This window comes from Planococcus citri, chromosome 1, assembly GCF_950023065.1.
Source record: "Planococcus citri chromosome 1, ihPlaCitr1.1, whole genome shotgun sequence".
Taxonomy (NCBI): Eukaryota; Metazoa; Arthropoda; class Insecta; order Hemiptera; family Pseudococcidae; genus Planococcus; species Planococcus citri.
Window position 1 is genome coordinate 51,978,870 of NC_088677.1, and position 26,462 is coordinate 52,005,331.

Genomic DNA, 26,462 nt, shown 5'->3' on the forward strand with positions numbered 1-26,462 from the left:
GTCAAATTATCATTTGGTCGTCGTTTCATTGATGATCATTTTCTAAATTTCCTCTATTAAATATTCAGAACCATAACGTAATTTCAAATTATATTTATGCAAACTTAGAAATAATGACACTTTAATTGATACGCTACCATTAATGTGATTTATTTTCGCATAATTTGTTTTTTCATACCACCTGCTAGTTTTTTGAAAGTGAAATTAAATTAGTGTGACAGTTTTGAAATCAAATTCGTTTTACCTAAAGAAAGGGAAACTATTAAATATTTTAAAAAAATCAAACGCGTGGCATTTGGAAAAGAATAAAGACGATTATTTTTAGTTTTCATTGCATACTTTATAATTTTCAACTCCGGTAGACCAGTTAGGGTTTGGAGTCAGTGGCTCAAAATTATTCCCATCATCATTCAAATAGTGAATGGTCTCCTCTTCCAAGACTTTCAAATCTCACTCAAATGGAAGCTTTGGAGTTTGAAGGTGTCAAAATGTAAAAGTATTCTGTAAAATAAACTTTTATGAGCAGAAAGCAAAAGCCTTGCAGTTGGCGAGTAGCTTTTCATAAAAAAAAATGAGTTTTTTTTTGTTACCTATGAACTTTTGCAGATTTCTCTCAGAGGATGCAAAAATAAAGCACCCGTTGTGGATCAAAGGGTGGAATAAATAGTATTTTATATTTATCAAGTCAATTTACTCGGAAAATCATCGAAAATAGGTTATGCAATTCCATGTTTTTCGTCGCTGAGAAACTTCAGTGCGTATATATTTTTTCACGTACTGACTGTTGAAAGAACATCAATGATGCTTCCTCCGACAACAACGCCATTTTGCAAATCTAAAAATCCAATTCCGGCTACAAAGTCCTCAAAATCTGTAATGAATATCCAATGTTGGTCAAGATTCACGTTTAGTATCTCATGTACCCGATCATTTATGGCTCTTAATGAAGGGGGAAAATTTCCTCGTGTTGTCTCTTGCTTAACTGGAAACCAATTTGAATCATTTGATCGATCAGATAATTGAGATATCGTTAACGAAAAGTTACAAGTTCAGAGTACATGACATCTATGTATGTACAGAGTGTACGAATAGATTGTGGATGAAATTGTCCGCCGATGTCCCAGTTCCGCGCTTATAGTAGTTTGTAATGTAAAGTTCAGAAAACCGCATGGGCTCGAGTGTACGCGGGTCGTTGGATTATCGCTTAAATGCGCGTATAGTTAGATACATATTTTCCAACGTTGTGTAATTAATTCTCAAACACGAGAATAAACGAAGGAAAAAATTCGAACACGCTGAGCGGTGGCGGCTTAACGCCGCCTGCGCCTGTGTTAAAGCTTCAACAAGTTTCTCTCTTTATAATATGTATACCTTTGCCTATATACCTCTATGTGTAGCATTTGATATACAAAGCGCGATACGGAAAATACCATAATGAAGTGGTTAAAAAAGTCGACCGTATAAATTAATAAACACGTGCACAATAAATGACGTTAGAATAACGAATCTTGCCAACAAGTACGATGCGGCGCAACCGGCTTTTTACTTTACAGTGCACAACCCTGTAACCGCTCCAATCTGCGATGTGTATTTTACACATCAAATACACTTATGAACGACATTTTAAATGCAAATAATGATATTCAGCGCCGGTAATTCAATATTCAAAGCGAAGTGCGAAACGCGGTATATGTATTTTTTCTTTTCGCCACCGCCTGCTTGCCATTTTTACACCACACGCTGTATAAATCACGTCGTGTCGCGTTCCTCCACAAAAGGGCAAAGCACACACAGGGAGCAGGCCAACTGAAGAAAATCAACAAGTGAAATGAAGGAGGATTAAAAAAAACTCGCAGGCATACTTCATTAAATGTCAGCTAATTTCCACGACGGAGTATGTTCAAGCGCACCAGAGCGATCAGTTTGAAAAGTTACTTACACGAGTGATTCTGATCTGAAAATAAACGTAGGTAAACTATAAAGGAGCGTAGGACATTTGCGAACCTACTTATTACGTATTATTATGTTTTTTTGCACTGATTTCATGTTTGCGAATCAGGACCAGCCAATTTGCATCTCATGGCTTGAACAAAACTCAGCAAACTTTGCGCGATTTTGAAAAATGAGTGTAAAGTCTCCTGGTTTCAAATCATGGATAGTATTATTTTTTTCATGATACATGCTTTGAAGCGTCAGTATAACATATCCGATGAATCGCGAGGAACGCTAGAATTACAACGGGTTTCAAACTAGCATTTAATATTAGAAAAACATAGGCACGTAGTAATAATGTAAAGGTATAATGTCAATGTCTGCCACCATGACGCATAAACTCCTTGAAAAATGTTTTGGGAAACGATCCAATGAATAATTTGTCCATAATTCGCAAAGTAAGATTCATACAAACATTCTTGAAAAAAAATCATTTTTTTTTGGTAAATTTTTTTTCTGTTTTGGAAAAGAATGTGGGGGAGTAACATAATTAGAATCGTCGTAATTTTCCTCATCTATTCGTATAAAAACTGTTCAAAAACGAATACTTGGTTGGTTGGTAACATTTTGAGATCTTTCTGCATGTTGCCATACCGTGACACAACCAGATGTTGAGCCACGATGACATATTACAGTTGAATCATGAGTTTTCATTTGTGAGGAACTCAGTTTTTAAAAATGTTTTAGCATCAAATATTTTCTTTTATGTCAAATAAAAAATGTATGTCACTCAATGTTTCAAATCCGATGATAATTTAAGAATAATACTTCTAATGAAAGTACAGACACAATAAATGAAAGAAGTCCTCTGGGCAAGCGCGCCGCTTAGGTATTTGCCACGGTGTTGCCGCGGTAAACTTCTAACCAACGCGCTATGGGCCAGGGACTCATTTTATTCACCGTATTAAACGTGTGTCATTGTGACAACAGAGTGTGGCATCCTGGCATCGTGGCCTTTGGTCTTGCCACCATGACGGGAATGTTTTTTTTTTTTGAGCGTAGAGTGACTATAAATGAACGAGCTCGGACTAAAGTTTTTTTGGAGAGGTGCATTCAAATTTAAGATTAATTGATGAGAACTTGACCTAAAGTGAAAATGATGCTTTTCTGTATCATGGTGGCAGATGACATGGTACCTTACACTTTAATGTACCTATTTTTTGGCAACTTGTTTACTTGTTATGCACTCCAGCCTCTCTTTTTCACGAGCAGGGTTAGAGCCCTGGTGTGGATACTAGATAGTGTACGAATGGCGAGGGTGAAAAGAACAGAGGTGAAGTCAAGATGCTGGTGGTGTGACTGTGAAAATTACCTTTTACCTTCGCGCCACGATTTTTCCCTATCCTCATCTAAAGTACCGTATTATAATCTTTGTCATAGGTAGTCTGTCTCTGTCTCTACACATTACACATTTTACAATCTGCATAAAATAGGCTATACAAATACATACGTTCGGCAGGTTTTCAAACTTGGAAGGTATAATACATACAACAGATTGCAGATTTATGGCCTAAGAGTAGCGTTTTGTCAGAACAAACCGACAATGTTCGGCACAGTATTCAAATGACGTTGTTTATTTGCATCATTCTGTAAATATGCATTATATGCACGCAAATGTCGCCATTATACCATTGTTTCGTCAATTCATCCGATGAGTTTATTAACTTAGTGCAAGGTACGTATTGCTATTCGTATGTTGAGAAATCGTTGTAAAACCTTTAGGTGAAAATCCCTCGCCGTTGGAAATTTTCTATGGTGTTGCGATCAGAAAAACTTGTAGCAATACCATTGGTGTAAAGGTAAGATTATTTTCTACAGATAAAAAAGAGCAGTGGATCCGAAATAAACTTCTAAAGAAATGCCAATTTTAATAAATTATTGAGTGAGTTGAGTTCATCGGAACAAGTTCTGTCATCTGATGCTGTCTTGCCGAACCATATACTCACTGAAACAGGAACATTCTGTGCAAAAATGCTCTGCTATTATAAGTCAAGTCTCAGTTTAATATCGCCCTCCGCCGCCCATGCTCTTCGTAATAATTCAGATTCATGATCAGACCTATTGCTTGCATTTTACAATACTTGGCTCAATTGTTTCATTTACAAATCTAATACGATCTTTATCAGACTCTAATGTTCTATCTTCAGACGTTCGCGATATATCTGGATTTATTCTATAATTTGAAAAATTATAAGGTGTATTTCCTTAACGATATCACGATTTCGTATTATCAAAGCTTGAAAATCACGAATAAGGCGATACTACTGTGTATTACAGCGAGTATTGTTTGCCTATGTACGGCTATTTATTTATGAAAATGAAAAAGCCACGATGGGCGAATGGCGATGGCCAGAGTGTCAAACGAATAGAAAAACGATTTGTTATGTAGCTCGCAACGCGTTATTAAATCGTGTTGAACATTTATCAAATCGCTTGTATCTGATGACTTTGAGCCGTGATTTGAACAATATACAGCAAGACCTAACCCATCGTTCACCTTTTTTCTCTATGCCCAAAGCAGACTGAAACAAACCGATGGAAGGTATCGAGAAAATATTCCTTTTGCTTGTTCAGCATGAAAAAAAATCACAAGTAGGATATAAAGTAGGTAGGTATAAGGTACATGAAATCGCACACACGCTTTGGTATTCTGCGTTTATCTAAAAATACTCGATGGGCTTCGAATCTTGTTCCATCTTACATATATGAGAAATGTAATCCGAAGAATATTTTCTATAAATCGATGAACGGTGAACACCTTGATAGGGTCATAAAAAAACCGGTATAGTTTTTTAGATCGAAATATAGTGCTATCTTACGTCTCATTTTGCTTCTGTATTAGAAATAATCGTAAATAGGTACTAGGTATAGTGCTCATTGTACGCAGTATTTTATCATATAGACGTATTCGAGATTGGCTATCGAGAGACTGAAAATTTCATTGCGATGTTTCGTGAGATTATTGTATGCTCGCTTTTCCCGACGTAAAAGCTTTTTTTTTTTACTCTGGAGAGCTGTTGTCTCGTTGCTGTGGAGATTTAAATTGTAAATATTGCGAGTATTTTTTCAGCACGTATTGGTATATTATATGTTTTATCTGTGTTTAACGGAATCAAACCAGTTCCGTATTAATTTTAAAAGCTGATAGAATTGGAATGGTGAGCCCGACTTGTCTAGCAAAAGTACAAGTTGTCATCGACAATTATTCATCTCTTCGGTAGCTTTGTGTTTCCTTATTTGTGTAAAAATGTTATTAATTTCATTTTTATTACCCATACCCACCCATCTCACCGTGTTATTACCTATAGCCTTGATATTAGACTGTCTGCTTATTAAAATTGACTCGAATGGAGAAGAAAATGTACCAGGGTTTGTGGTAAGGGAGGTTGAGAAAATGAAATGTACCTATTTGTCTGCAGCATGGGGTGAAAAATTTTCAAAATTCAAGTTTTTAGAGCTTTAATTCGAATTTTTTAGGCATCCTACGGTTGTGATTATTTTATACCCCGCAACGCGGGCGTGATAGTGCCAAATCCTCCATAAAATTATACGAAACTCTGCAACAGCGGAAACGCGGAATCTCAAAATTATGAAACAATTCCGAAATGCATATGATATGTACAATATAATATTATTTGCATGCTGTTTATATGCCTCGTGATTTTACTAGCAATTAATTGAGAAATGAATTGTGTTTCTTTGTTTCAGGTTAGTAATGAAAAAACGCATTTGAAACAAGACATTTCTTGGTGAGAAAAATTGTATGTTCCTTTCATATGTTTATCCACTTATTCGTATTAGTGTCAATATATTGATCTACTCATCCCATTCCGAATTGGATAAAGCTAATTTAAGTATCATACACATCAGTCGAAGAACCATAAATTATTAGCCGCAAATTGTATTTTTAAATCTGTTCAGGAGTTTCCTAAATAATGAAATGAATCGAAAATTGAATCTTACTTTTGTAAAAATACATAGGTTTTCATTTTTAAAAAAATCCTGAAAATTCTCCCTCCCTTCTCCCCTCGCCAAGTAGGGGAAAAAATGGAAATGGAAAGGATTCTCTTTATCCAAAAATTTTCCAATAATGGGCCAAAATTCTCTTGGATAATCCTGTTTTTAAGAAAAAAAACTGCCACCGGTCTGTCGCTTTGTAACTATAGACTTATTAAAACACCTAAGAAAAATCAAATATGTACATCAAAGTAGAGTCGGTGAAATTTTTTTGAAAATTTCTCACTTCTGTGTCAGAATTCTTTATTTGAAATCAAATGGAAATTTTTGTGGACTCAAGCGTTTCAAAATCAAAAAAAAAAGTTCAAAACCGTTCCCCTCTAATAAATACAAAGGAACTGATTCAAGTTCTTCGCCTTTACGCCTTTAATTCTTACCTTGATTCGATAATTGTTTCAATAAAATAATTTTTTCATTCGCAAATGGATACAAAAATCCTATAAGAATTTGCTCTAGGTGAATTTAGATGTCTAAGACCGATTTCATTTGTGATATTTTAAACTATGTAGTTTTAAATTCACCAAACGTGTTAAAAAAGAACCAATTTCTGCGTCCACTGTGACAATGACGATATGATTTTTTGCATTTTCATGTCTATTTTTATGGCTATATGTTGGGGGAACCATACTTAGTTAACGAAGGATATTAACTTCCCATATCAAACAACGTACCCATAGTACATTATAAAGCACAGTACCTACGTGGACGATAATTTTCTCACGATAATTTAAACAACTTTCCATGTAGGAAATATGGTTCGTATTTTCAAGTTTATAACCAAAAGTATTAAGTATTGCTGTTTTGCTTTCTTTCTTCTAATTGGTAATACAGTATCGATGACCGTATCAATTATCTAATAGTTGTCTCAGTAGAACGATTTTAATGCAGCTGCGATAATCATCACGTTTGTTTAAGAAGATGATTGAATGTACCTATAGTACTATCTAATTTATCTTTGTCGTCATATTGTGTCTTGAGGAATCGCGACGTTTATGTCTGTATAAGAAGATAAGAAGAGGTGTATCATCTTCAAAGTACGAAAACGATTTCGATTTTTGTACTCTCGAGGTGGCGAGGTGGCATCGAGAATCGTAGAAATTATTAGATATCGATATTAATTTATGACCAGTGCTGAAAATAATTACAAGCCTTAGGGTGCAATCGGGTACGGAACTATTGGTTAAACTGTATCGTGTGTTGGTTCGGTTAAGATGAATGACTGGGCTTAATCGTAAATCAGTTTTGTATATACAGTAATACAAACTACATCTGGCTTAATATGTAATTATTCTAAACAATTTCAGGTCATAGTAATCGATAACATAGGACGTGCTTCTTTTAACACATAAATTAAAAGTCACATCGCACGTATCGGCAGCTCGATGATTTATTTGCGATTCACTCGGCGTATTTTTTTCGATTTTACGCGTTTTAAAGATGATGGCATTTTCGCTCGTACGAGTAATTTATTTACGTGCAAGATGAAGGTACTTACTCGAGAAAGCTGTACAGATTCGCTACGTGTGGAGCTTTTTCTGAAATCTTCCGGCTGATTGAGAATGGTTTGGTGTTAAGGAGAGATTATCGAAGTGTATCATGTATTCTGTATTCCGTTTTTTGAAATCTTTTAGTCTCTTGCGTTTGCAAAATATCTAAAATACACGTTGGTGTGAACTTTTCCTCTGTCCATGTTTGTTGTAGCATTACCTACTCGTATAATGATGGAGAGAGGCACATTCGTCAGCTGAAACAAGGCTCTATATCTTCGCCAGGAGTATTACCACGAGCCACGAGGCAATATGTACTCTGGCTAGAAAGGATAGTCCTTTAGTTACGCCAAACCATTCAGTCAATGGAGACCACCTTGTACTGGTGCATTAACAAACGCGTAAAAAAACGACGAGGTTTGCACTTGGGAGAGCCTGGTCTCTTAGGGCTATTCGCGCTCCAGGTCGCTAAACACGATGCTCGAAGTGTAATAAATTTCATCGTTTTCAAAATACGTACCACAAAATACACCATTAAATGACCATAAACACGTGAGGTGAAAAATTATCTCGTTGAGGAGTTTAACTTGCGGCAAACGAGGCATAGGTACGTATACTTGAGTATATTTGATAAAACTCACGCTGTTTTCAGTTCATCTGTCGTGTTAGTATAGTTTGTTTTATGTATCTTAACTGAGTTGGATTTTGTTCCGGAGATCGAAGATTGAGTGCAGCGTTGATGATTGATGAATGCCAGGCCAATCGAATCGATATTTTTCGATGGAAAGAACGATGGTGGTGTAGAATAGCTAGCAAGCGATGGTTTCAAATTCATTAGTCTCCGTTTTTTGTGTTTGAATTTACCTATTTTTTGTTCAAAATCAAACCTTTTAGCGCAGACAAATGAGCAAAAATGAAAACATTTTCGATTGGCCAAGTTTTTAGAAAACTGTTGAGAGGGATCACCCGAATAATCTTCAAGAGTACCCCCGACTCCTTGCTGATTCCTTTATGGAACGTCCTCCCCCCCCCCCCAAAAAAAAAATTGGGGTTGCTCGTTCTCTTGCGTGTGTTGATTTTACCACCAAAATAGCTCAGTGCTTTTTTTGCTTTACGATTTGAAGATCATGTGTGAGAATGTTATGCAAAGGGGAAGATCCGTATTTTTGGAGACCTTCCATGAAAAGATTAACCAGAGGTTTAGGAAGTGGTAACTCTTGAGCGTTCCTCAGGGAACCCCTCTCGATAATTTCCCGAGGTTTTTTTCAGCTAAAAATGTTTTTACTCGTGCTGTTCAAAAAACATACCTACCAATTTGCCTGCACTGTTTTTAGAAAAGAAAATGGAGAATTGATCAAATTGTTTGTTCGATTTTTTTCAAGTTGAAAATTTTTTAGTTTTTCTCAATAATTCATTGCTTCAACTTCCTATAGACTTACTTAATTTTCGATTTTCCCCTTATATGTATTTCTCAGCCATACTCTACGATTTCCACAGCTGCGATTACCAGGTAGGGTACACTTTAATAACTTCATTATGTTAGATGAGAAAGATAAATTGCAACCTGGCCACGCTTATTCCTATATTCACGTTGCCTTTCTCCAGTCATCGCCCATTTATTACACGATGCGCTGTGCATCAGATACATACATGTATTGTACAGCCCACCACCTGCTAATCAGATTTAAAATAATTATTCCAAAAGTAAAAATCCCATACCTAAAGGCATTCCATTACTACATGTTTTCTGTGAAAAAATCTCGTGAAATGGAGAGCTGGCGCGGCGCGGCGAACCGAATGGTTTTGTTTCAATGTAAATTACTCCTGACGTAGTAAGCTACAAACAATATAAGTGATTTTTCGAATTTTCGGCGTTGATTGTGCATATTTTTCGATAATATATTGCCTCCGTTTAATCGAGCGTATTTATACTGATAAGAATGATGGATTTGTTTATTCATTTATTATTAGGTAGGTAGGTATGTCTGTTCATCGCTGAAGGATGCCGCCAGCATGTTGCCGAATTAATCATCCGTCTGATTGAACCGATCCGACGTGAAAATTAACACCTCGTCGAATATTCTACTGACAGGAAGAGTCAGGTGCTAAATTTGTCATCGCGGGGGAAGAAAGACGAGGAGAGTGTTTTTTTGAATGTTTTGAGACGTGAATTGGGAGTATTCTGCGTGAGTGAGGGATTTGTATTGCATTAGGTATTAGGTACATTTCTTTATAAAAATTAGGTAAAAATTCTTGGAGGAAAAACTAATAAATTAAGAATTTTTCCGTGGTGGTTTGTTTCAAACTTTCCACTATTTTTTAAAACAAGCGTGCCTGCAAAAAAAAAAGAGCGAAGTGTTTCAAATATGTACTTCGAAGTTATTTACTTATTTTACACCACAATAACGTTCAGAATGCGTTTCATTAGAGTTCGGCAGCAAACAATTACACACCGTTCGTGTATAGGATCGTGTCCGAGTTTTTTTTCTGGGTGTGAAATTACTATTATCAATAGACGAAAAAAAAATTTTCAACCGGTTTTCAAAAAGTGCACAATTAAGCGATAAAATAATAACCTTGTCGCGGATCTATCGTTGCTTTGCCGAAATTTACCTCGTGTACGAGGTTCGCCTCGAAAAGAGGAACCAAACCTACGTATTCTTTCTCGTCTCGTTACTAATCAATGATATACTTAGCATAAGAATGGGTATAATCCCGAGAAAATCTTTAACGCTAAGGCGATTTACAAAACATACAGAATATGCACGCGAATGTGCTTACTTAATGAAGTATTAGTTATGATTTTTATTCGAATTTTCGTGAAGTACATACATATATGAAGGCTAGGCTACTGTGATTGATGGATTTTGGAAAAAATGAGGAATTTTTTGGGCGTTTTAAATTTGAAATTCTTAAAAAATTAGGATTTTTTAAAATGAGTGTTTGAGTTGTGTTAAACATGCTTGTGTGAAACTTATGATCATTGATCATTGAGAATGTTCTTTCTCATTAAAATTTATTCAGAATGTCAGAAATGTTCAGTTTTATCGAAAAAGCCAATGCAAAACTATCCCAAATGGGCGGGATCCGATTTTTTTTGTAATGTACGATTCAATGAGAGAAAATATAATTCAAGCGATCATAAATTACTCATATCACTATAGCATCACATCGTTTGTGCAGGACCATGGGAGCTAGGGCTGTTGAGCAAACTCATAATTTAACCAAGATTCCCTTTCAAAGCATTCTTCATTTTCGAAAAATACAATGTTCTTAGCTTTTCTTCCTTTGATCATCGATATCCGGACAATGTCTGGCGGACATCGCTGAGTCATTTTTAAGCACCCAAAAACCTATCCAACAAATTGGTCTTTTGGAGTAGGTCCAATTTGCTCAGATTGTAATTTTATCCTATCGTTGCTTAGGTTCGAAACTTGATGTTGGCTTTTTGTAAGTCAGTGTTTTTGGTAGGCCTGTTGGGATTCGTTGGTATTAGGTTAGCCCTTATCCAGAATCACACTCGAGGACATTAGGCTTTCTACATATATTCGTACAATGAATCGTCGTTACAGTTTCACGATCATGCAATGTTGAATCATCTTTTCATGTAGCACTTCCCAGTTTCCGGGTTTGTGCATAAGGGCAAAGAAACATTTGAGGAATTTCGGAAGTGAATTTAAAAAATGAAAACAGCGCGAATCGTTCCACTGCCTTGAACGCGTTCGAACAACTGCACGTAGCTCTACATGGTGTAGGTACCTGTACGTACGTCTACGTACGCGTATACTACAACTTCGGAGTATTTGCATGGTAAGATGGGTAAAGGAGAAGAGGGTACGTAAAAACTGTACCGTTTGTATTTGAATATGCATTAGAGAACTTACTGTTTGGTCTTATTTATTTATTTAGATTTTTTTTTCATTCGTTGGATAATTAAGTCATAGACGTCATGAAATTTAAGTGTGCACGTTGATGACGTAATAGTGTATGTACATTAATGTTTATTTAAAACGGGGCTCTTTTGTTGCGGTGGCGGTGGCGACGGCGGCAGAATCGCGCTGGGACGTACGACGACGTCGTCGTAGTCGACGCATTGCCTACGCGTATTCTGTCAATCCTCTATTCATATAAATATTACCGCAGATAACCTTCATTGTTTAGAATGGGTCAAAATCACAATCGCTTCATTATTCCATTATATTCTCGATATATACGAAATACGCCCCGAAGGGTTACGTTATGGTGGTTTTTTTTTTTTAGGTTTTTCAAACTTTCAACTCACTCTGTGTCCTAGCACATACTCGTTCGCGAACGTTATCCTGCAATAATACTTAATATCTTGGTCTACAACTCTACAGCCATAAGTAATACATACTTATGACTGTGTGTTATTTGATTATCTCAACAGTACACCTGAAAAACGTGTACCTGGATCGAGTGATCTGGTATCTGTTGCGAAGACTCGGCCTACGGTATTCTGCGCATGCGTAAATATTGTCGCCGTACAAAACTCGTCGTATTACTCCTTCATTCATTATACTGATCTAATCTAATCGGCTCAAACTGGCGGGGTACGTTTTCGACTTGTTTACAGTGTGTGCGCGTCTTGCGGAGATAACGGTGGTGAAAATGTTCGCGATAATGGGCCTTTAAGCATGCGAAATTTGACGCGAACGTATCGGTCGTCCGGCGTGCACGTGCGTTGTGTTTGTGTGTTTGCGGGTTAGTGATCTGTGTTGTGTTGGTGGTAGTTTTATATACTTTTTCTGCTGTTTTTGTGACGTTATTTTCTGACCTTTGTAGTGGATCCTTCGGTGTAACGGTAATGAATTTTCAAACGTGTATTTTGATATGATCGCTCGAGGAGTGAAGGTTCTCAAAAGTTGTGGTGTAGTGCTTGATTGGGATGTGATGAGAGTTTTGATTTAGGTTTCGTTATTATAAAATGGTTTCATCAGTTTCACGCTATTTGATCTAATTTGATCAAAAGCCCACGAAGTATCGTCATCAAATGTCAAGCGTTTGATTCAATTTTTGTTAGATCTGCGTGAAAAGAGATCAACGCAGTTGTAACCTTAAATATTTTTCAAACATAACTACTGAATTTAAAATTGAAAAAAATCGCCATTTACTATCCTGCTTATAATTCTCTTCTTCTAATGTATGTACTTTACTTACAGTCTAATTTTGTTTGCTTTTACTTGAGGTTGAGCCTCGAAACCCTCGATTTTTGACCATCGATACATAGGTGCGTAAAAAGAAACTGGTTACCTACTTGCGCATTACTAAATTTACTGTAGGTACTTCGAATACATCGATTACTATAGTTTAGAATTTCTAAGTTTATTGCTGGGATTTGACTAAAACCATTGCAAGAGTTTTTTTCCAAAAACACTAATTTTTACTTTTTGCATCAAGTTATTCCTTAAGTCATTTGGCTCACTCGCAAAATAAAATCATTTTTTTGAACGAAAATGACCGCAGAATTTGCTATATTCTCTCAAAAACCACGAATTTTGATCGTGAGAATATTTTTATTTGGAAACAGCACCCTCGAAACTTTTGGAGCGCTCTGAAAGCGAAACAGTTTCAGGCAACAAATGATGAGAACCAAAGTTATAGGATTTTGAATTTTCAATCGTCTACGTGTCAGTTGTTGTGCTCTAGGGAGGGTCTGTTTTCGAGATATTTTGTAAAAAAAAAAACTGACAAGTTTGAAATGTTTCCATGTTTTGTTTTTTTTTTGCAAGCTCTCGTATTCTTTCGAGGGAATCTCACACTTTAATTACTCGTAGTAAGAATCATCAACACAAAGTAACCTTATATTTCATGTTCAGTTTTTTTTGAAAATTGCCGATTTTAGAAATTGAAGGGTCAATCAGTTTGATGAAATTTGAAGTGTTTAGCGTGCATTATGACCTATATTTCAGAAATTAGTTGAGCTACTAGTGAAATTTCAAAAAGAAAGAAACAAATTTCAAGTGTTCCAAAAGTTTGAATTTGAATTCCTCTATTTCCAAATTCTGCATTTCGAAATAAATGAAAAATGTTCTGCTATTGTTAAATTTGCACATCTTTGAATTTAAAGGAACTGGAGAAGGATGCTTATAGTTTGGACTCGTTGTTGACATTTGTGTTCATTCAGCGCCTTCAATTTTTTAGGTGGAGCATCTTGTAGAGCTTTTCTTTGGTCTCAAAAGGTTACACCAGAAATTACATTTAGAAGGTTCATTTTTTGAAATTTTCGAGAGTACGTCACCATCATAGACATTTTTCAGAAAAACCGAATGTGATGGTATAAGTTACTTTTCGAGTAGATTATCCCTATTATTGGTGAAGTGGTTATCTCGATTGGCGTCTGGCACTTTCGGAGATTCATTTTTTAGTTGCGCTTAGTATCGTTAACGGTAGTGGGCTTCTAGTCCCAATGTTGAGAAATTTTTCCAATTTGTTTCAAATTCCGCCAATGGACGAAAAGTTGTGAGATTTTGCTTACAAAAAAAAATATAATAAAATCCAGAAATATTAATGTCGAAAATCTAAGAAAAATTTGGCTCAATTACACAAATGGTTCATTTCTTCAAATTCTGTGCTATTTTAAGCAATTTTTATGATGATGAATGTAAAATGATTCAATGAAATTTGTACGTATACTTAATTTTTTTTCATCGATTTCAAATCGGTTAACGATTCAAACGTTGGACGCTGTCAATCTTAAATAAAAAAATTCGCAAATACTTCGTGCATTTTTGCGTCAGTCAAAATTTCTGAAAATCCAATCCTCGTTTTTACGTATTGTTCTTATTTACATGTATGCAAATCGATAAGCAAAATAAACCACTGAATATAGTGTCAGATATTTCATAATCTAGGTTGATGAAATTGATGTTTGTAGTAGTTCTGTGTCGATAAAAATATCAATCATGTCGAAAAAAAGATAATTCTGGTTGTAATGATGTCCTCGTACTGTCGTATGGTACTTCAAAATCCAAAGTTGAAAAGAAAAAAACTTATGTAGAGCTGGGTAGTTTATCCTAAGAGCTGTTCTGTCGACTGCATGACCCATGCGTATGATTTTCATTAAGTGCAATTTAAAAAATTTTAGAGACCTTGAAATTGATGGAATTTTTTCTCAAGAGTGGATAGGTTATTGCAATTTTGTTTCAATTTCTTTAATCGAAGTATTGAGAATTATGAGTTGGAAGAAATTTAAGAGTGAAAAGAATGTAAAATTTCATCATACTTTATCTATATTCAAATTTCGTTTTTCTGTTTGACGTGTACCTATATTTAGCTCTCAAATTTATGCGGATTGTTTCGGTCGAAAATTTGAAAAGGATTCGTGAATAATTATGAAGTCATTAAAAGGACGTGAAATTTTGTTGAATTAAACAATTAAACATCTCGTTTTCAAGGTGATTAACTGTCTACTGGCCATAAAAATATTTATAAGTAAATCATGAATTTTCATGGAAAAATTCCTTTAAAATATTTAATAATTTTTTTTACCTAATTAAATCACTTAGAAATGTCAATTTAGACGCCTCCTAAATCCTTATTTTTAAATTTTGTTTACGTGGTTGAATTTTATATTCGCAATATACATATTGTGTAGTTCAACAACGTTGACAGTTGAATATATACTCGGATCTATTTGACCAAATCTATATAGAAAAATGGCGAAAAGCACCCCTACTGAAATAGTTCGACCATGTATATCGCTAATAAAAAAAATACGTAGAATAAGCATAAGAACCTTATTTTATTACTCCGCCGCAGTAAAAAACGAATATGAAAATCCACAAACATTCTCATCGTAACAATAAACCATTTCTATTAATTAAGCTCGCTTTTCTCTTCATCGTTTTAAAATAACGCGTGTACATGCGGCAGGAAGACGAAATTAATAACACCTCGAGCCTGATTTATTTCCCAACCTGTTGCATTGGTCCTTCTAAAACACGCGGTCGCGTATTCAGTGTGTTTGTAGTGCAGCCTTTTAATAGATTTAATTCAAAACAACGTTCAATTTGACAGCTAACTTTAAGGTTATTAAGAATAATTTATAAATGCTTACACGAATCTGGGCACGTCGACGTTGAAACACTTTAATAATAATCTATGATATATTGTTCGAGTACGGTGGGATTGCATTTTCGGACGTTAATTCATTTATCAACATTAACCGAATTATATTGCTTTGAATTTTTTTCTCTATTTTCTCTATTCATCTATGCAGCTCTCACTCGGTGGCTACGACTCGAGGTAGTATTTTAATTAAATTCTTTCTTTTTTTCTCTGTACTTGAGCGTAGATCTTTGAAATGAATGAAATCATTGCGTTTTGCCATTTTTTTTCCTTCGATGCAGTAAAAAGCCTGACGGTTAATGCGAACGATAAATAATTGCTTTTTAATTGGAAAAGTAATTGCTGAAAGTATAAATTTGAAATAGAAAACTTTTCGGATTGTTATATAAATTTTAGAGTGATATAGATGGTTAGTGTAGTATGGACCCGGGAGAAGTGCTCATCTTGTCTCCTGAAGAGAAAAATTTGCGTCACAATGATTTCATATTCTTGAAATTTGGACTCGTCTGGTGTTACTCCAGTATTGATGAACATTTTATGAGCGTGCTCGTGCTCCTGTTTAATCCTTTCTGGAACTAGAATCATAATAAAACTTTGTTTTGGTTGCGAATTCCATACTTTGCATCCACGAGAACTCGCGTTTCAAAACTACTTGTGAAAATCATGAAAATCAAAAGTTTTCTAGTTCTACATATTAGATTGAAAACTCCTTTTTAATTCAAAAATTCATTCTATTGTTTCCAGGTCAGTATTTAACGAGTTGAATTACCCTGATGCTGAAAGTTTTATGGTTTACTTTTTGTTACAATTTTTGGAATTTACGATTTGTAACTTTTTAACTAGCCCCTTTCCTTACCACTTTGAAAATGGTTTGAAATCGAATTTGAGTGACTTCAACGAAATGTATAAATTTAAATTGTATTTGTTAACGGCAGGGGAAGTTTTCATTTCCTGTGCAAAGGCAAGTATGTAGAATATATTTACGAAAAACTGTGTTTTTTCGAAAATTATTCTACTTTAGGGACCCATTGCCATTTCTCTCTCTGAGATACTTATAACTGATCTAATCTAAGTATGCGAAGTACGAGTAGGTAGTACATCTTCAAATTTGTGTTTGTAAACAGCTTTCAGTTTTTCCCTTCTTGAAATTTTTCTTCAGTTATACATTCACTCCAGCCTTTATTAAAGTGTCTTTCGTTGGGAAAAAAACGAATTTAATTCTACTAATCTTCAAATCCGAATTGAAAGACCTTATTTTATAGATATACAGTATACATGCCTACATCCGTTCTTCCCGCCAATTTCGTCTACAACAGCAAAATGTTGATCCTTCATGACTGTATAACCAACATTTGCGTGAGAATACGTAATATTAAAACCAACTTGACGAAAACGTATTATAAAAAAATGCTGTTTCTTCTGATTCGAAAACAATTATCGCCATTTACGGTCGTTAATATTTATCTACCGGTGTATTTATCATAACGATTATGCGGTAGGTAAATTTAAATGAAAGATAATTTTGAAATGTCATTAACAGTGCACAAGGCGTAAAAAAAATTCAGTCCTAGTCGGTAATTGATAGTATGTAATTAATATGAAATTCGCTCGTGCTTGAATTCGATTAACGAGCTACAGCTTGTGGTTTTTTCCTGGTCGATTTGAAATTTTATACACATCGATCGGGTTCATTGGCGTCGATCAAATAGAATTATTGCTACCAGGCGGTGTATTTTTCGTGGAAAAGAGAAAGAAAAAAAGACGTTAATTAGAATCGAGGTGAGAGACATTTGCGTTGATAGAATCCGTTATGTTATGAGCCCGTTTTGAGTATCGAGACATTTTTATAGATCTATTGGATTGGAAATCATATCACCTTTGGTTTTTTTCCTTTTCTGTTTTATTGCGATTTCATCGATCGAGTATATAATAAATCGCTATAAATTGAACGAAAATTAAACACACAATCGAATTTTATTTGTATACGAGGTGCAACCCTATATAATTAAGAGAAAGCTAAGCCCTCTCGTAAAAAATTACGACAAAATGGTCCAAAATAATTACTTACCCGATTACGGGACGAAGATGTAATAAATTTTGACATACGATATGATTAGGGGCGTCTCGTTCTGTGTTTTATAGCAGCAGGATCCCATAACGTTGAAATGCGAATTTGTATGCGCATATTTATCGAAAAAATACCTCCGTAATCCGTACAATATACACATATGTAGAAGTACACGTAGCGAATGAAAAGTAAATAACGCGTGTCGATTCGACATACCTATTAAACGAGTTCACTATTCAATCAAGCAACTGTTATCACAGTTTCTAGTTTATTTTCGCCGTAACGATGTCTCTCCCGGAATATTTCGTACCTTTGAATCGATCGTAAATCGTCGATGGGATTTTGTAAACGCGAAAAAAATTATCAGGGGCGTTTTGCCAAGGTTGTTTTGTAAATTAGTTACGAATTTACGATCGAAGGCGTATCGATTATATATAAATTTTACCTCTCAAATGGTGGGAATTACAGGTGGAAGTTGTACGACTCAAGTGACCGAGCTGCGATCAATGAACATGCTGATAGGTTCACGATCTCGCCTTTCTTTTTTTCGTGTCCGATTTTCCGTCTCGATGTGAAGTTGGAAAGGTAATCAGTGAAGTAAGCGAGAATTGAATACGGGAGAAAGAGGCTTTGAAGATGGCAGAAATGCGAGTTTTCCACCATTAAATGTCACTATATCTATAAGAATCAAAATATTTATTCGTGTTTATTGCTCAAACTGAAATAAAATAGGTAATCGTTTCGGTTGACAATCGTAACTGTTATACTGTTTTCCTGTAAGAAGGATTTGCCTTTGATGCAGCTTGAGATTATTATGAATCATTTCAATCGTTTAAATCAGGATTAATGTAACAAATTAATTGAAAAATTCTATCAAAAAAGATTTAGAATCCAAAAATATAAATTTTACTCTTTGCTCGTAATGTACAAAATGAGCATATCTCTGAAATCTTCGGACCAAATTCTGAGCAACCCCAGTTAATTTTTCGATTTTTGACGAATTTTTGAAAACGATGAAAATGGACCGTTACTAATGATTTTCTCAGAAAGAGTAAATTTTGAAAAGAATGTGAAGGAACTGATTTTTTTAAAATTAAAAATCTCGTGACCTCCTGCTTTTAAAAAATTCTCGAATTCGAATTGCTGATTTTTATAGAAAATTATGTATTTTAAAAGTTCCTTTGCTCCTCGTTTTCTGATTTAAGAGACATGCTCATAATGTGTGTCAAATTTCAGCTCGATTGGAGTCGATAGGTGTATAGATTTCCTTGTTAAGCATTAGAGGCATCCGTGGAGAGCAGAATTTGACAGAAATTAGATCAATGAAAAATGAACCCTGAAAACAATATTGATTTTTGAGTGAAAGGTTTGTATTTTTTAGGACTTTTTCACTGAATTTAAATATTTCGATTTCAACTTTTTCTCGCCTTTATCGACAAAACAGATATCCTTGAATAAAATGTATTCCATTGATTATATTATTCATTGTACAGAGTTCGATGAAATTGCACCTTTTGGTGATCAAGAATGCTGGACGCTTCATTTTTCCTATCAATTATTGCTTTCATCTCCATTGAGTATTTTCTCCTGTGTTCATAAGCTTCAAGTTTCGCCACCATGGATCATCCTTCGTCATTTATTGCCATGTTTGAATCAATTTTTCAGATCTGAAAAATTGGTTTTCAGTATAAATTGAGGGCTCTACGAAAAAAAATATTTTAAAAAATTGAGAGGAAACGATTCACAGAACATGAAATTGTCTGTGAGCAAAGCTTGTTGAATTTTTTTTAGTGGTCTGTTTTTGATATATTTCGAGCAGAAATTAGAAAGCTCAACTTTATCGAACGATTTTTCTGAACTTTGCATATGGGCCACCCGGTATAATACTCGTAAAATACGAACCAATTATTCAAACATCTAAGGCCCCCTGCAAGCTCCCATCTCGAACTGATGATCTTCATCCATTACCGAATCGGTATTCGACTTCGTGCGTATGTGCAGACCGGTAATGGTTTTTAATTCGGTATAATTTCATGGGCACGTCATCTCGGCCAGAGAAAGGCTTTTATAAACGCCTAAATCATTCGAGGAAGCTGTATATATGCGCGTCTTGTACACGATAATTTAACCGTAATAAAAATTTACAGGTCTTTGTGTACCTTACCTACGAGTAGGGTATATTAAGTTTATAAATGTAGTATCTACACATTTATGCAATGTAAGGACGTTTTAAGACGCTAAAATTCTCAAGGTGTAGGTATAAGTATGTGAATTTATTGTAAAAACAGCAGCTCTATGATCTTAGAACAAACTCCAATAGCTCTCGCTATCAACGCGTTACATCTGCAAGTTGGTATTATTTGTGTAACTCGGGTCTATAAAATATTTTTTAAAAACAACGATTAGCGATCTAATTGCGTCGTAAAGAAAGAAAGGAAAGGAAAAAAACCTAAAAGAACGATTGCACCGAGGCGTTGTATGGCACGAAACGGTATAGAAGAGAGTGAGATCTACGCGGAAAAGTTGATTAATATTTATAATATGCAGTTTCAACGGCTACTTTGAGCTTTGAAATGATCGAATGCGTGTATAATGTGTGCCTTATTGACGGGGGCGTATTTCTATATTGGAACTTTATCTTGTTTAATTATCGTTCAAGTACGATCACGGTTCTCGTTAAAAGACTATAAGCGTGGTTTATCTGATGACCATCTCGAATGCATTACGACGACCAAACTTTGGTCGCGCGCTCCTCTTACGATTTACTACTCGCCATATTACCCACTTATAATGTTTAATGAACGAATAATTGAATAAATCTCGCCAACCGGTGGAGTCCGATCGATTTTTAATTATTGTAATTATTTTATCAGTTGAATTATTAACCATATAGTCTCGTTCGTGGTGTAGAAGGCGATTTAACAGTACGAAATTCGTGACCAGGCGGACCAAAGCTCGGGGAAATTTCACCAAAGAGAATATTTTTTCGGCGATGTCTCAACACATGGTGGTAGGTGGGCAGTAGGTCTCGAGGTACCTCCGTCTGAGTTTGCGTGATTTGCGCTGCAGTAGAGTAATTCCTCTAAAATACACCAAGTTGAAATTTCGATCCGGATCGCGGTAAACATCCAAAAGAAATAAATAATTAAACTCGAGTATTAATTGTCCTAAAAGAGAGACAGCGCAACAACGTGCTCGGCTATGCTCTCGCAGTTCAACAAACCTCATCCGATGACCAGTTTTCTTTTTCTACTCAACAGCCTACGCTTCTTCATCTCTTATGAAACAATGTAATCAAAAATTCCTACTTAAAGATGGCCTATGCGTGTGTCCTTTAGAGCCGCCGAATTCGTATCCCTCTCGTCGTCCTCTCGTGTGCCATCTTTATTACCATTTAATTATCTTTATACAGTGCTTGGTCCGGCTACTCGGTGAATTTTGGAGGAATGCGTTAAATTATGGCCAGTTCGATGCGAATCTTTAATTAAATGGAAAAAGAACAACCTTATACACGCAGAAATCTTACCTATTTGTTATGTTTTATGGAATCTAAACCGAATTCATTATGGAATCGTTTACGCCGAATAGTGGTATAATTTAATTGTAGGATACGTAGGGTTCTCTGGATCGGTTTCCACCTTTACTATCGCGTATTTATAATTAATGCTTTGGAAAGAAAAAAGAGCACGGTGTTTATTGTCTAAGTGTTCGTCTAAATGGTATCCTTTTATAAGATTTACCAATACTAATACACGCGATTTGATTATACAGACCTGATTCGATATCTTATGATACACGATTGGGGTCCTAGTTTATACCCAAATATATGGTTGTAAATTTGTTAATTATCCAATATCGAACATGGTCTGCTTTCGAAATACTGCGTGTAAGTTCAGAATCTTCTACAGGTAGTTTTGCCTCTTCTTTGTCTTATCTTTTTTCATCTTGTGTAGTATTTTGAGAGAGAGAAGAGTTGTGCGGATCCATTGATGATTTTACAACTTGAAGAGGTTCTAGTTATTGGATTCTGGTCAGCTGAGTTTATCAAAATGTATTGATATGCGGGTCATGTATCTAATTTGGTTAGCATTGTACACAGACACAGTAGATTTTCACTTTGATAAACCACGGTGGTGTAGTGTGTAATTTATTTCAGCATCAAAAGTTTCTCCTGTAACTATAACGCCATCGAATGTATACTCACTCATTTTGAGGGGATTTCAGCTGTTATTTCCACGTAAATAGGAAAAAAATGAATTAAATTTCTCATTCACCGAAGGACGAAGTGATGCAGGAGAATTTACAATAATAGAAAGGCTCGTCCAAAAGATGTTTGGAATTTCTATTTTCTACCTTAAGTAACTTCAGCTCGATCCTTTTGAAAATTTAATCAAAATACTTTCGGGCTTGAGGTATTTTACGAAATACTTTTAAAACGCTATAAAATATCAGTAATTGAAATGTAATCAAAACGAACCATCCGAATTCTAAAGTAATGTTTCAAGAGTGCTTACAACCATGCATTCATTTTTTTTTGCCATTTCTCTCACCTACAGTTCAGTATTTGCGGATTGCAAGAGATTTTTTGCATTTGCCTTATTGGCTGCTTTAATGCTTTATATGCTTTTTAGATTTTTATCGAACAGCTCTTGACAATTTTAATTATCAACATAACCTCACACTATTGGGCTGTATCAATTTAAAATAATTCATTTTTCAATTTCACTTCTTTATAGTTTTAAAATTGAATTCAAAAAAATGTTTCATTTTGAATTATTTTTTTGCAGTTTCGAAGTTTTGGCTGGTTATTGCTTTTTACAGGGAAAGCAACTCTAATCTAATGTTTGGATTTGAAAAATCTCATTATTTACTGCAAACAGCACATCACACGAAATAAATACTCACTTTTCAAAAATTGTTCTCTCCAAAAAAAAAAACGAGAAATGCTTTCGCAATTTTTTGATGTATGTAACTATATGTATTACTTTCCATACATCAAAGGATTAACTGAGAATTTTTTTCAAAATTTCAATTTGTTGCCGCTATACCTTTTAATTTTTGGAGTTCTCCGGTAGCATTATTATTCGCCATGTAACGCAGTTGTACTATAGTCCCAAAATTTGGATTTCAAAAACAGCGGTTTTTTCTACTTTTCGATTTTTATTTTCCGAATGCATGTTCACTGTTCAGTATGCAATGACGAAGTGAAAAGATAAATTTTAAAAGATTGACGCATCATTTTTTACATTTCGAGACTTTTCTTATTTCATTCATTTTCAATTGCTGAGGTTTTTGATTTCATCTCCATAGAACATGCTCGGCTGATTTATGTTATTTTTCATCGGTGTACCTCACATTCACATTGAACTTATAGCAGAAGAACGTATCAAGTAATACCTAATATTGTTATACAGTATCAAGGCTGTAGGTCTAGCTATTGCATGTCAATACTGTAATTTCGTTTCGCACGAAATGCGAGCATCGCTGATAAAGTATATTTTGGACACCCATTTTTACTCCTCATAATGGATGTATATTGTATATGTTGATACTTACATCATGCAACACATACGAGTACAAGTACGCATGCTGTTCTCGTCCCAAATTTTATCATAATTTAATGATTACGTGAATCCGTTCCATAATTTACGTTTCATTAGTACGCTATTAGGTGTGCCTGTACTTATGTCGTCGCCGTCTGTATACATCTACGTAGTTTGTATCGCACTAAATACGAGTGCTTGACTATACCTTCCTATATCAACAAACGCACGATCGTATTGTAGAAGCAGACGTAGAGAAACACATAAATACACCTATACATATACCTGTTAAGGTTGCAATTTTCATGCTATCGCATATGTCGTTTGGGAAAAAATATTGCATGAAGTACCTACCTATCGATGGGTAGGTAGCTGGGTACCTGAATTTTTGAGCGAATGTTCTAGCTAGATTTATAGTTCGATTACTGCGAAGTTGTAAAAATATTTTAGGCACATTTTCAAAGCGTTGAGTAACAAGTACCCATATTACTTACTCGTAAGTCGTATGGTATTGTTTTATTCGTTCTCACGGCGCGGTGTACTCCAATCCAATTTTCAAGGTTTCTTCGTTTGTATAATGAAGCTTCATATTCGAGAAGCTCGACATCAATTCAGAAAGGTAGCGAGCTTTTCAAAGTAAGCAAAATTATATGCGTAATGAAAGTTTCTTTGCGATTTAAAAAAAAATGTTGAAAGCTTTTGACAGAATTTCATGAAAATTTTCATTTTGGGTTGAAATTCATATATTTTAAATATTGAGTTCGATAAATAGGACATTTTTTTTCGATTCAATAAAAATGCTATCGATTTACTATTTTTTCACCTCAGCATGATGTACGTATAATACCTAGGTACCACATTCCTTTTTTTTTATGCGTGAAAAATGGGCAGTAGCTCTCAGTCTCAGATGCATTTTTTTCCCTCAAAAATTTCATATATTCGTCTTGGTAGTATATCGTTTTCGTTTTGTGTTTCTGTTGGAGAGGGTGTTGGGATGAGGTCACGAGCGTAGCCCTGGATGAATTTTGAGGAAAAAAAATCGAGCAAAATAACAATTTTCTGAAAATTGATTTTTTTTTCATTGATAAACTGTTTTGATTCCTTTCTGCGTGCAAGAGTAGCGATTATCGCTGACTGAGTAGCAACGTCTGAAATATTTTCGCCATATATTTCTGTTAGAGTACCTTTTTTTTTGAAATTATAATAATATGTATAATTATTTTTTTCTAACAATCTGTCACTTATTTATCTGCAATATGTGAACAGTGAAGACCCATCCGTAATCAAATACATAATCCCTTCGCCATTATAGCACTACCGGTGCATATCTAAAGCATATAAGATGCATTTATGCAAAATCAACCTGATCTCACATAATACAACGTTAATCCGGAAATGGTGTGTAAAGATTTTCATAAGATTGAAAGCGACAGTTGCTAATGTATTGGAATAATTTTATGTGGAAAAACATCTCGTTTATACGTATGAAGTCGTACGTTATGATCAGTGCATTTACCTTTATCAAGTGCATAGCAGATTGAGGCAAACTGCAGTGTATATCTAATTCGAATAATTTACATACTCGAGTTTGATATATGTGCATCGGACATTTTACACGATTTAAATTATTCACGCAAAGAATAACTTGTTTACGCGTGCCAGCCGCTGTTTATCAAACATGGGGTGTGTGCTTTATGCGACCGCAAGAGATAGGATTAGAAAACTATAGGTGATTTTTCAAATTTACGAGTATATCGGTTGGGTATGTAATGTGAGGAGTTGCAGTTTCACATGTGTAAGTTTCTGGGGCATTGTATGCGTTTGTTCATAGATTTTAAAGTATATTGTCTTGGAGATCGATAAAAAAATTCAATATATATCAATTTTAACTAAAATTAGCGAGGTACACAATTACATACGAGTATACCTTGAGTGGGAGACTATCCACAAAAATTTCGAGGCCCCTAAACACACAGGGAGCTGGGCCAAGGGTCCTCAAAGTGGGATGATTTTTCAATATTTTTGGCTCTTTTGGGTGGTGTAACTCGTGCAGTATACCTTGGCCATTCTCACCAAAAGTTGTGATTTGAGTTCTTCGAAAGTGCCAAAAAACTTCTAAATGATTCAACTTTGTGGAGGGATCTTGGTCATCTCTCTGTACGACTGAGGGCCTCAAAATTTTTCCAATTAGTGTGCGGCTGGAGCAATTGCCATTTGACCCCTTCTGTAAAAAAGGGATCTTGATCATCTCTCTGTACGACTGAGGGCCTCAAAATTTTTCCAATTAGTGTGCGGCTGGAGCAATTGCCATTTGACCCCTTCTGTAAAAGTTCAACTTTGTGAAAAAATTATTGAATTTGTTCGATTGTTCGTTTTAAAAAGAGCACGAAAATCAAAAATTGTCAAACTCAATACTTCTATGATTATTTTTTATTTATCCGAGAACCTTCATTTTTTTAGGCCCTCTAGAATATCAGAACTGAAGGCCAATTTCCCCCTTTGTCCTTTCCTTCTCAATGGCCATGCACATTAGAGGGAAAGTGTATTTTTTAGACATTTTCTGTCTACCTGGTTTTCAATAAGCTTATAACTTTTTGATGACATTTTTTTTTTATGTAAACCTCCCTCCTAATGTTTTTTCCGTGATTGTCAAAAATATGCCTATGCCTACTTATTTTCAGAACGTCCTTTTGGTTGAAAGTTGTAACAACGCGAAAAATTACGCAACTTATGTAACTGGCTATTTTTCACGTTATTCACTACGGTCTACGTATTATCGAGGGTTCGAGAAAATATTGCCATTTCCCAAAAATGAGAAATGTAAGGCAAGTGAAGTCGGGAATCGAAAATTTTTGGCAAAACATGTTTCATTTTTCGTAAAACAGACATGCTAAAAAATTAGATTGTATTTTTTTAAAACTCGATTGAAAACAATGTCCATATCTGCGACTGTCTTTTAGTTATCTCGACTGAATTTCAAAAATTCAACATTCAACACATTTTAGTGGTTCATAGGCTCGTGGTTTGGTATAGCTTTGTACTTCTATAATATTGGATTCGTGCTGAGAATTCATGCAGAATGCGGAACTGTTACAAAATCATGGTCAGCAGATTTGTTTAATTACTTCTCAGTTTTAATATTTTGTCGTTCGGACACAGATAACTCGTGGGAATTTCCATTCGAGTGAAACATTTTTGGAAAAACGACCGTTGAGGGAAGTGACTTTCAAGATATGAGAATAATCGAAATGTACAATTTTCAGTCGA

At 35.1% G+C, this 26,462-nt stretch overlaps 1 protein-coding gene across 4 annotated transcripts in view; it reads left to right on the forward strand.

The window, feature by feature from the left end:
* The window catches only part of IP3K2 (Inositol 1,4,5-triphosphate kinase 2), a 114,645-nt gene that overhangs the window by 31,089 nt on the left and 57,094 nt on the right, over nucleotides 1–26,462 (forward strand). Inside the window, exon 1 of one of the 4 annotated variants that reach the window (XM_065345985.1) lies at nucleotides 12,070–12,318. The exons of 2 other annotated variants lie outside the window; for them this stretch is intronic. The gene's annotated coding sequence lies outside the window, so the exon portion shown is untranslated. Of the gene's footprint in view, nucleotides 1–12,069; nucleotides 12,319–26,462 lie in introns of those variants that run through there. One more of the 4 variants, XM_065345986.1, reaches the window with a different exon arrangement.